The sequence below is a fragment of the Castor canadensis genome, chromosome 11, assembly GCF_047511655.1.
Source record: "Castor canadensis chromosome 11, mCasCan1.hap1v2, whole genome shotgun sequence".
NCBI classification, from domain to species: domain Eukaryota; kingdom Metazoa; phylum Chordata; class Mammalia; order Rodentia; family Castoridae; genus Castor; species Castor canadensis.
In genome coordinates this window covers 32,657,945-32,669,388 of record NC_133396.1, presented here as the reverse complement: position 1 = coordinate 32,669,388, position 11,444 = coordinate 32,657,945, and positions in this window count along the sequence as shown.

The window sequence follows — 11,444 nt, the reverse complement described above, 5'->3', positions numbered from 1 at the left end:
AAAGGCCAAATTCCTTATGAAGAAACTACAATGAGAATGAGTTCAGGCCTGGTGGTAGATGCCTAGAATCCCAGCTACTGGAGGGAGGCTAAGACAGGAGGACATAGGCCAGCCTGGGCAACTCAAAACAAAAATAAAAAAGGCTGAGGGAGGGCTGGGGAAAATATAACTCAGTGGGAGAGCACTTGTCTAGCATTCGCAAGGCCCCTATATTGGATCTCTAGAACTGCAAAAAAAAAAGTGGGGGGGCACAAGGGAGGTAGCTCAGGGGTAGGGTGCTTGCCTAGTATGCATGAAGCCCTGGGTTCAATCTCCAGTACTGAAAAAAAAAAAAGAAAGAAAGAAAGCAAAAGAAAAAAAGAGAGAACGAATCAGAGTTTTCAACAGGAAAATCAACACAGAGGGCAACAGCTTAGTGCCCTAAAGGTTTTAATGGAATTTGACTGAAATCCTAGGATTCAATGCCTAACCCAATTATCAGTCAAGTAGAAAGGCAGAATATATTTCCAATTGTATTGGAAAGCATTTAAAAGAACCTAAATGTCCAAATGTAAGAAAGTAGGTGAATAAACATCTACAACATACACTGGGGTACTATGCAGCTTTAAAAGAAATTGAGAGAAATCTCTATGAACTGGCATGGAGTGATTTCCAGGAAAAATTGTAAAATTTAAAATGTATAAAAATATGCTGTTTTCTGTAAGAAAGTAGAAATGAATAAGTATTTGAGCATTTACCTATTTGGAGAAAAAGGAATTAAGGAAAGTTAAATAAGAAACACAAATAGCTATCTTAAACAAACAAAAATGTGATTTTTTTTTTTATAAATGCAGGATAAAACAGGTCTTGTGTGGGGGGTTTGGTGCCAGTGGGAAGGAGGAGGATATAAGAAAAGGGTGTAGGAGGTGAATATGGTGGAAATACTGCGTACCCATGTGTGAAAATGAAAAAATGAGACCTGTTGAAACTATTCCAGGAATGAGAGGAAAGGGAGATAAAGGAGAATGGTGAAGGGGGTGAATTCAACTATGATATATTATAAGAACTTTTGTAAATGTACATTGTACTCCCAGTATAACATTAATAAAAAGAAAATAAGAAAAAAAAGAATATATTTCCAATTGTAAAGGATTTGGGAATGTTCACCACCACACACTATTGGGTAGTACCTTCCTCAACGGTATGTTCTGGGAAAATTAAGGAACAGAAGCCAAGGATGGTGATCTATGACTCAGAAACTGTGGCTGAGCCCAGGGAAGCTGGGACAGGAACTCCCTGAATGATAGCTATCCATCTGAAAGGAGAAGAGAAAGAAGGCTCTGGAAGGTAGATTTTGAGGAGGGGCAAAAACTCTACTGGGATGGAAAGTTGGGGAGAAATTGAAAATACAATGAAGTCAAATCATGCAAGATTAAAAAAAAAAAAAAAAGCTATTTGAAATTCCAGAAAAAGAAAAGTGTCACAAGAAAGCCAACACAGGTAGATACACTACTGGCTAGGCATAGAACCTTGCATATGGTCTCAATAATGTAAACATTGTTTATTGATTTTAGACTCAGCCTATAAAAGAACATGGAAGTTATAAAGCAAAATGAGGGTGTGATCAATCATGATAATGTAAGAGTGTCCTTGTTATTTTCAGGAGACTTGTTTCAGGACCCCCTGTAGATACCAAAATGAAGAGTACTCAAGTCCCTTAAGTAAAATGGCATAGTATTTACATGTAACCAACACACATCCTCCTGTATACTTAAAATCAAATATACATTACATATAGCATCTGCTACAATGTCGATGCTGTGTAAACAGTTGTGATACCTTATTGCTTAGGGAATAATGGCCAGGAAAAAAAGTCTGTACATATTTAATACAGACAGGTTTCTTTTTCTGACTATTTTTGATTCCTGGTGGGTTGCATCTGCAGATCATGAAGCCATGAATATGGAGTGCTGACTGCATACTTCAGAAACTTGGAGAGAGAAGGAAGGAGGGGGAAGAGAAAAGACTGAGGCAAGTGGCTGGGTGAGTAGCGCTGGAAGGTGCTAGAGGAGCCAAAGGAAGAGGTGTGATCGGATTTCTGAGAGTGGCAGCTGAAGCCAAAATAGTGGTATGATTGTGTTGGGAGAATGAACGGAAGGGACAGAGGAGGGGTGAAAGTGAGCAGAGTCCTCTTCCAAGGTAGCAGAAAGTCAGCAAGCATATATTTAAGATGCAAAATAAAGAACTCGTGGCATTTACTTAGAGACTGGCAGACAGTGTTTGGAAGAAACAGCTAAGAAGATGAGCGAGGTGGTTGCTCTGGGGACAGGGCTGGAAGAACAGGAGACTCTATACTGTGACTAAGCAATCACTTTAAGTGATCACAGTTATACTTCATGCTCTGCTCTGGAAGGCCTGGGATAAATGAATCGGAGCGTTCTCAAACCCAGTAGGGGATGTGCAGAGGAAGCAGGCTTCCCACAGCCAGTTGCTTGATGTGGAGCCTGTCTTCCTGCCATAGCTGACGTGGAGCAGGGACCCCCATATTTGTCTGACGGGGTTCAGTGCTTCCACACCCACGATCCCAATCCATCCTCCAACAATCCTGGGGGCTGTGACAATGTGAGAGCAGGGGCTCTGTCTCCTCATTTTACAGATGGGATCCAGGCTCAGGAGAGAAAGTGTCCCTCAATCTAAAATCAGTCTCTCTAGTGGTGCTGGGAGAGTGTGAGTGGGGGGAAGGGGGAACACAGGCAGGGAAGGCTGGACAGGGCTCTGCAGGGGCGGCTCTTGTGACTCACTGTGGCTTCATTCCCTAGTGTACCCACAAAACCAGAATCCAAATGCAAGCAGTCCTCCTCATACAATTCCCCCCCCATTTTTTAAAAAATCATATTCTTATTATCAAAAGAGTATAATGATGACTTTAAAGAAATGTATTTAAATTATGCATAATCCTCCCCATGCCTGTGTGCCAGAATTACTTGGATTTTTTTCTGTGGTCCTTTCTAGTCTTTGTCTACATAATTTTGCATAGTTCTGATCCTTGGGCACACTTGTAAGCATTCTCTCCTCCCATAAATGGTGTTCTTGGCTTCATAATTATCTGTTTTAATGGCTGCATGTTATGCAGGATCATTTTTAATTAACCACAGTACCTTGGGTTAGCACTTCATTATTGTGCCAAGTGTTTTTTTTTTTTTTTTTTAATCTCCATTTTACTTTCCTATGAGGCTGTTCCATTTACAGAATGCTTTCTTACCATCCTCACAACTTCACAGCATGTAATGGGGACAGGTGTAATTATTCCCATCTTACAAGTGGGGACACTGAGGTCCAGAGCAGTCAAGTATCATATGAGAGCAAGGATGGGACAGAGTGCAAATGGCCCTCCAGGACTTCATCTCGTCTGATTTTGGACATCAGTTGGCATAGAGCCAGACCCCTTCCCAGGAAGGAATTACGACTCTCCATTTTATGGGAGAGGATGCTGGGGTAATAAAAGGAGGTAAGGTAACTTACTCAAGGTCCCATGGCAGAGCCAGAAGTCAAGCCCATGCCAACTGACTCCAAAGCCAGAACTCTTCCTTCTTAATCTACGTGGCCTCCCCAGCTCCTAACTCTCAGAGGCAAACGCTCTTCAAACTCCCTGCCCAGGGAAGTGACTGCCCTCTTGTCCTGTTCCAGCTGCTTGTTCTCACATCTGAGCACATGGTAGCCCCCAGCTCCATGCTCCATGGCTCGTATTTGCTGTGTGGAAGCCATAGCTGGCTCCAGGCATGCATCTTTCATGGTGAATTTGGGGTTTTAATTTGCTCAATTTTCTTCCATTTGGCTAACAGGGTTTTTTTTGTACCTGGTAAAGACACAGAACATCACATTTACCATCGTAACCACTCTGTAAGTGTGCAGTATGGTGGCACTGACTCCAGCTCCCCACACCATCCAGCTCCAGGACTTGCCTCATTTTCCCCAGCTGAAACTCTGAACCCACTACACCCTAGCTCCCCATTCTTCCTTCCCTCCCCACCAGCCCCCGACACCATCATGCTCATCTGTCTCTATGAACTGTCTACTCATAGAAGAAATGTCATAGAAAGAATGACACAGTGTTTATCTTTTTGTGTCCAACTTACTTTGCCTCATAGCTTTCTCAGGGTTTATCCACGGTGTAGCACGGGTCAGAGTTTCGTTGCTTTTAAAGCTGAATAGTGTTTCACTGTACGGATTCGCCACACATCTGCCCACAGTCACTTGCGCTGTTTCTACTTTGGCCGTTGTAGATAACGCTGCTTTGGACGACAGTGTGCGGAGCTCTGGTTCAGTCTCTGTTGATGGTTCTTCTGGGTAAATGCCCAGAAGTGGGTAAATTTAAAAAAATAAAGTCTTCTACTTTCTTTTTCCAGCTTTGCAGGGGGGAAGGAGGGAGAGGTGAGCATTGTGTAAGAGTGGATGGGTAGGAGAAAATATTTGCAAAACATATGTCTTATAAAAGGCTAGTCTCCAGAATACATAGTTTCTGTGAGTATATGTATATATTCACACTCACAACTCAATAATAAAAAGACAACCCAATTAAGAACTAGCCAAGGATCTAGATAGACATTTCTCCAAGGAAGATAACCAAATGGCCAATAAACACACAAAAAGATTTTCTGTTAGTTATCAGGGAAATACAAAACAAAACCACAGTGAGATTCTACCTCACACCCATCAGGACACAAGAATAAAGCAGTCAAACAATAACAAGTGTTGCTGAGGATGGAGAGAAACTGGAACCCTTGTGTGGAATGGGAAGTGACTTTGGAAAAGTCTGCAAGTTCATCACAAGGTTAAACATGGAATTACCACGTGACCCAAAGAACGACTGTAGAGGAATATTCACAGCAGCCCTATTTACAATAGCCAAAAGGTAGAAACTAAGTGGAAAAATAAATGTGGTATATCCATACGATGGAATATTATTCAACCATGAAAAGGAATGTAGTATAGAAGGATATTAATAATTGCCCGGAATTGGAAGCAACCAAGATATCCCTTAGTAGGTAAATGGATAAACTGTACTACACCTGTACAATTGAATATTATTTAGTGGGAAAAAGAAATGAGGCATCAAGTCATGACAAGAGGCTAATGTGAAAAGTCTACATACTGTACAATTCTGACTCTGGAAAAGACAAACTGTGGAGACGGTAGAAATAGCAATGGAAGGGAGGGTTGAATGGGCAGAGCACAGAGGATTTTTAGGATGGTGAAACTTTTTCTGTATGACACTGTATGACACAACCCCAGGAGTGAACCCTAACGTAAGCTATGGTCTTTGGGTGATAATGACGGGTCTGCATAGGCTGAGCGACTGTAACAAATGAACCACTCTGGTACCAGGTGTTGATAGTGGGAGAGGCTGTGCATAGGAAGGGGTAGGGGATGGAGAGCAGGACATCTCTGAGCTTTCTGCTTCATTTTGCTATGAACCTAAAGCTGCTCTTAAAGTCTAAAAACTGCAATGAAATATTGACACATGTTACAATGAAGATAAACCAAGAAGCCATTGCACTCGGTGACAGAACCTCGCCACAAAAGGCCACATATTGTCTGATTCCACCTATAGGAAATGCCCAGAATGGGGAATCCATACAGACAGACACTAGATTGGTGGCCACCTAGGGCTGAAGGATGGGGGTGGGGGTGGGGCTGGGGGTGGGGGAGTAATGGCCAGGGGTAGAGGGATTTTTCTTTATTCTTATTTTTGGAGACTGGGTCTAACTATGTAGCCTAGACTGGGCTTGGACTTTTGATCCTCCTGCCTCAGTCTCTGGAGTGCTGAAACTCTGGTTACCGTCACCACTAAGCTAGAGGGTTTCTTTTTGAGTCATGAAATTGTAAAATTGTGGTGATAGATGTATCGGGGAATATACTAGAAGTCATTGAATCATACACTTTAATGGGTGAATTATATGGCATGGAAATTATATTTCAATAAATCTGTGGTTTTTTTTTTTTTTTTTTTTTTTTTTTTATAAAGTAGATGGGTTTGTAACCTCCCAGAAGCCCCTGGTGATTTAATTACTTTACCTGTGGCTGAGAGACTGCCTCCCACCCCTCCCCACGCCAGGCCTCTCCCTGAGTGATAGGGTGGGGGCTGTCTTATCAGCAGGTCACCTGGGGTGGGCACCTAGACAAGCCACACCCTCTCCATCACAGCACCTTGACAGGGACCATGATGGAGGGGACACAGCTGACCTGCTGCTGTTGAGTCAGCACCATGGCGGCCTGAGAGGAAAGCAGGCAGTTCTGCAATTTATGAGGCGTCCGTCTCCTTCCCAGGCAGGGGAAGCAGCCAACCCTGCAGCCTCCCCAGGCTTGGAGGCCATTGCAGGCCATGGCAGATTCCTGAGGCCCACCCTGCCTATTACTTGACCTTCAGAGTTTAAAAAGAAAAACAAGAAGTTATAAAAGTTCATCCTGGACACATCCCTGCATCCAGACAGTGGCTTCTAGACTTTTCGATTTCACAGTCCATATCATTGCAAAATGTCTGGGAAGGTATTTATTTTCCTAAGTTAAGACAACTCCTTAAGGCTGGGACTGCAGTCCAAGGGTAGAGTGTGCTTGCCTAGCAAGTGTAAGGCCCTGGGTTCCACTCCCCACCCCCCGCCAAAAAATGATGACTTTTAAAATTAACGTTATTTGATTGAAAAGATAAAATGTCAGAATAAAAGAAGACCGTCAAATATAGTAAATTTAGCTTTAGAAAAACATGACATTCCCCCTTCCCTTCTCTCTTCCTCTTCCCCGGTGGTGAAAACATGCCAAATAGTGAAAACTTCATCCCAGGCCAGGGGTGGCTTTGGGGCACAGGCTTTGGGTGCCACTCCCAAATTCAACACTTGACTCCCCTTGGAAAGCAGCTTCTAGAATGGTAGCACTTCAGTGCAGACAGATGTGAGTTCAAACACAGCCCCTGCCCCTGCCACCAATATCTGCAAGTCCCTTACCTTCTTGAAGTCTCAGTTCCCTTGTGTTTGACAATCTTTCTCGCACTGGTTTTTGGTGAGGATTACTCAAAATGAAAGGCGTGGGAAGCCACAGCACTCAGTAGGCCTCATTCTTCATTGCTCTGCCCTCTGGGTGGTGGGAGACAGTCTCTGCAAACCTGGATCCCATTTTCCTGGCATTGCAGTTGGTAAAAATTCTTCCATAGACTGCACACTGGTGGCTCACACCTAGTTACTCAGGGGCCAGAGATTAGGAGGATTGCGGTTCGAAGCCAGCCTGGGCAAACAGTTTGTGAGACCCTATCTCGGAAAAAAAAAAAAAATACAAAACAGGACTGGAGGAGTGGCTCAAGTGGTGGAGCGCCTGCCTAGCATAGCTAAGAAGCATGAGACCCGAGTTCAAGCCCCAATGCCACACACACAAAAAAAGAAACAATTCTTCCATAGGTCCGGCTTATGCTGCCTCCCTGTAAACACTCGCGTATGCCAGGAGCATGCTTTAGGGTCACATGGAACAGGTCTCATTCCTCTGTCATGACACACCTTCCTTCCCTTTCAAATTTAGCTTCTCTTTCTTCTGTTCTCCAGACTAAATGTCCTGTCTCTGTCACTCATTCCCCACAACCTCAGCATCCTGAATGTGATGGCCAGAATAATGCTGTATAACAACAACTCCAAAATCTCAACAGAGAACCAAAGCCCTCCCTGGCATGCTACCTGAAGCTGGGCTTGGTAGGGTAAGACTGCAAGTCGGTTCGGGGTGCCTCTTATCTTCCTGGGACTCCCCAAGACTTCTTTTTTTTTGGCAGTACTGGGGTTTGAACTTCATCCTTCATGATTACTAGACAGACACTCTTACTGCTTGAGCCATTCTGCCAACCCTTCCCAGGGCTTTTTAAAATTTTTCTTATGTATTTATTTTTGAGACAGAGTCTTGCTATATAACCCAGACTAGCCTCAAACTTGAAATCCTTCTGCATTACCCCCCAATTACAAACCTGTGCCACATACACCCATCTTAAGGTTTGCTCTTTAATGACAAGGCATGAATAGTCCCCACCACACAAACACATTTCTAGCCCTCACTGTCGTCACACATCATATGCCAAAGCAGGCTACAAGGTCAAGCCCCAAGTCTAGTAACCACAGTAGAAGAATGGTGTGGAATATAGGGGAATGAAAAGTTCAGATCAATAATTCAATCTGTCTATCACTCATTTTCTCCTCCTCCTAATTCCTTGACCAATTTCCACTGGACACACTAGTCCCTTTGGGCTAGTGGAGACTAGGAGGCTGGAGAGGAAGAAACAAGGCCCTATCCCCTGCTTACCTTTCTTACTTTGACTCCTTCCATTTTCCTCCTGGCTCTCAAACATTAGCTACATTCAGTTTCTTTCATTTTTCTTAAAAGCTCTAATCTCTGTCACCTCAGGGCCTTTGCATATATTGTTCATTTTGCTACATGTGGAAAATTCCTCTTCCTTTAACCACTTCCCCTGCTCTCTGGGAAGAAAATAGAATTTGTACGTCACACCCTCAAAAAGATGTCTTTCTGACTACAACTCCAGTTAAGTGTTCTGTTGTTCTCTAGCAAAGGAGACATGCTTGTTTTCCTCTCAAGTCTTTACCTGGATTTGTAATTATTGATTTGTTTCATTTTTTTCTTCCCCAGTAGACTCCAAGTTCCTTGAGGACATGGACTGCCTGAAGCCATAGCAGATATCTCATTCATATGTACTGAGTGGAAGGAGATGGATGGAAGGTCAAGGAGGAAGGGAATAAGTGCTTTCATCGATGCTCCTTCTCTTTCCCTTTGTCCTACGACAAGATGCAGAGGAGGAAGGAGATGCAATGTGCTGTCCTCACAGCGCTCGAGATCCTTCTCCCCAAACAGGGAACAGTCACCAGCTGGTGCTCAGGACAGGCGCATGGCTTGGTGAAGGCACTTCATCTTCTCTTGGGCACACGGCCTTTGCCACCACTGCGTGACTGTTTGTTGATGAAGATTTGCTTCCATGACTTGTTTTGTTTAGACACCTGCCCAGAGGAATTCACACTCACTGTCCAGGCACTGTCCAGATGTACACCAGGTGGTTTGGGGTCAAGAATATGCCACCGATATTTCACCAGAGGGATAATTGATACGGGTCAGCAAAGGGGAACTACAGATAAATGGAGGCCAGTGATGTAAATTGCTGCTCACGAGAGTGGGACATTCTGTTTCTGGTGGCAATATCGCTCCACTCCACCTGCTTAGAGTCCCCATTCCTACCCCCTCTTCGAAATCCTTCTCCTTCCTTCCATTCAGCCTTGGGGTCAGACCAAGGCTGAGTGAACCATCAATCAAGGAGAAGTTCTGATCTCTGGGTTCTGGGAATTTTTGAGAGGTATGGACCTTGGAGTCCAGTGGTACAATCAGTTAGAGTATAGTAGTTGTATGGAAATATCTGGACCTACTCACTGAAGTCCTGTCTAGCCCACGAGCCTGGAGAAATCAGCACTGCTTGAATCGGGAAGTTAAGTTTCTGAGTCCCATCTCTCTGTTCCTTACCAGCTGGGTGACTTCACCTCTCAGACTCTCGGTCTCCTCACCTACTGAATGGGCATGGCAAACGTATTTACCAAGCAACGATGAAGATAGATTGAAGTAAGGTAACATGAACTGCCTCCTAACGGTGGAAGATTATCTTCTCAACCAAGTAGGCTGTGCAGCGGAGCACAGAGGGTTAAAGATTCAGGAACGAAAAACTCTCTATGACAGAACAAAAGAGAAAATAATGCCCACTTCCGGATGCACTTGAAGGACAGATTGCTTGGGATGGAATTGCAATTGGGTCTCCAAGTGGGAGAAGTGATTGCTGCCCTCATCAATATTACTGCTGGCGGAGTCTACGTGGGACTCAAACAGGTAATGAGGTCCCAAATTTAGTTTTTAACCAGATGCCAAGCTTAATAAAAACGGGTTTTTGGAATTAGCTCTTCATAGCTTTCCTTGAAAGCACAATGTCCTTAGGACTTGACATTAACATTTTAGACCTGAACATTTTAAGTAAAAGACTCAAGATTCATATGACCTGAAGAGAATCAGTGTTAGATCTGAGCATTTGCAAAGTAAAGGTCTGTTGTCTATTTAGCTGGTCCAAATGCTAACATGGTCAAGGTCATAGGACGCCATAGAATTGTCAGCTCTGGTTTGACTCAAGACAAGGTTCAACTGCATGAGCCCCTGGACAGCCACTCTAAGAGGAGGTTACAATCAGGACCACTGAGATAAAAACCAGTCATGACTTGGCAATTCACGTTAGTTGCTGTAGGAACAAGGACAAAATCTAACCACACTACCCAACTAAGACATTTAGCAATACCTCTTGGTTGCTGTTAGGGCCTGGCATTTCTATCATTAATACAATAAATATTTATGAATGTTTATCATGTACCTTGCTCAATGCATCTTTTCCATTTATTCATGAGCTGTATCTTTTATAATAAACTGCAAATAGTAAAGTGCATTAAGAAAAAGAAAGAAAAGAAAACCTAAATAAATGGAAAGACATCTTGCATGCACGTATTGGAGGACGAAATATTAAGGTGGCAACACCTTCCCAGTGACCTACGAGTTCAGCATGAACTCTATCAAACTTCAGCTGCCTTCTTTGCAGAAATGGACAGGCTTCTCCTACCCTAAAATTTATAGGAATTTCAATGAACTCCAAAAGCCTAAATAAAGTAGGAAAACACACTTCTTAATGTCAGAACGCTTTTATTTGAAGTACTGGGGTTTGAACTCAGAGACTATACCTTGAGCCATTCCACCAGCCCTTTTTTGAAGCCTTGGCTGGCTTCAAAATGAGATCCTCCTGATCTCTGCCTCCTGAGTTGCTAGGATCACAGATGTGAGCTACTGGTGCCCGGTTCAAAACTTCTTACAAAGCTACAGTAATATGAACAATATGGTACTGGAATGAGAATAAAAATATAGATCAATGAAATAGAATTGAGAGTCCAAAAATAAATCCATATGTTTACTGTCAATTGATTTCTGACAAGGGTGCCAAGATCATACAACTGTGAAAGAACAGTCTTTTCAACAAATGTTGCCAGAACAACTGGATATCCACCTGCAAAAGAATGAAGTCAGATCCTCTACCTCACACCATACAGAAAAATTCATTCAAAATTGACCTAAGACCTAAATGTAAGAACTAAATTTTTTTTTTGGCACTACTGAGGTTTGAACTCAGGGCTTCATGCTTTACCAAGCAGGTGCTCTACCACTTGAGCCACTCCTCCAGTCCATTTTGCTCTGATTATTTTGGAGATGGGGGGGGCCTACCAAACTATATGCATGGGCTAGCCTTGAACCTTGATCCTCCAGATCTCAGCCTCTCAATTAGCTAGTATTACAGTCATGAGCCACTGGTGCACAGCATGAGAAAATCTTGTGACTGTGGATTGGACTACAGTATC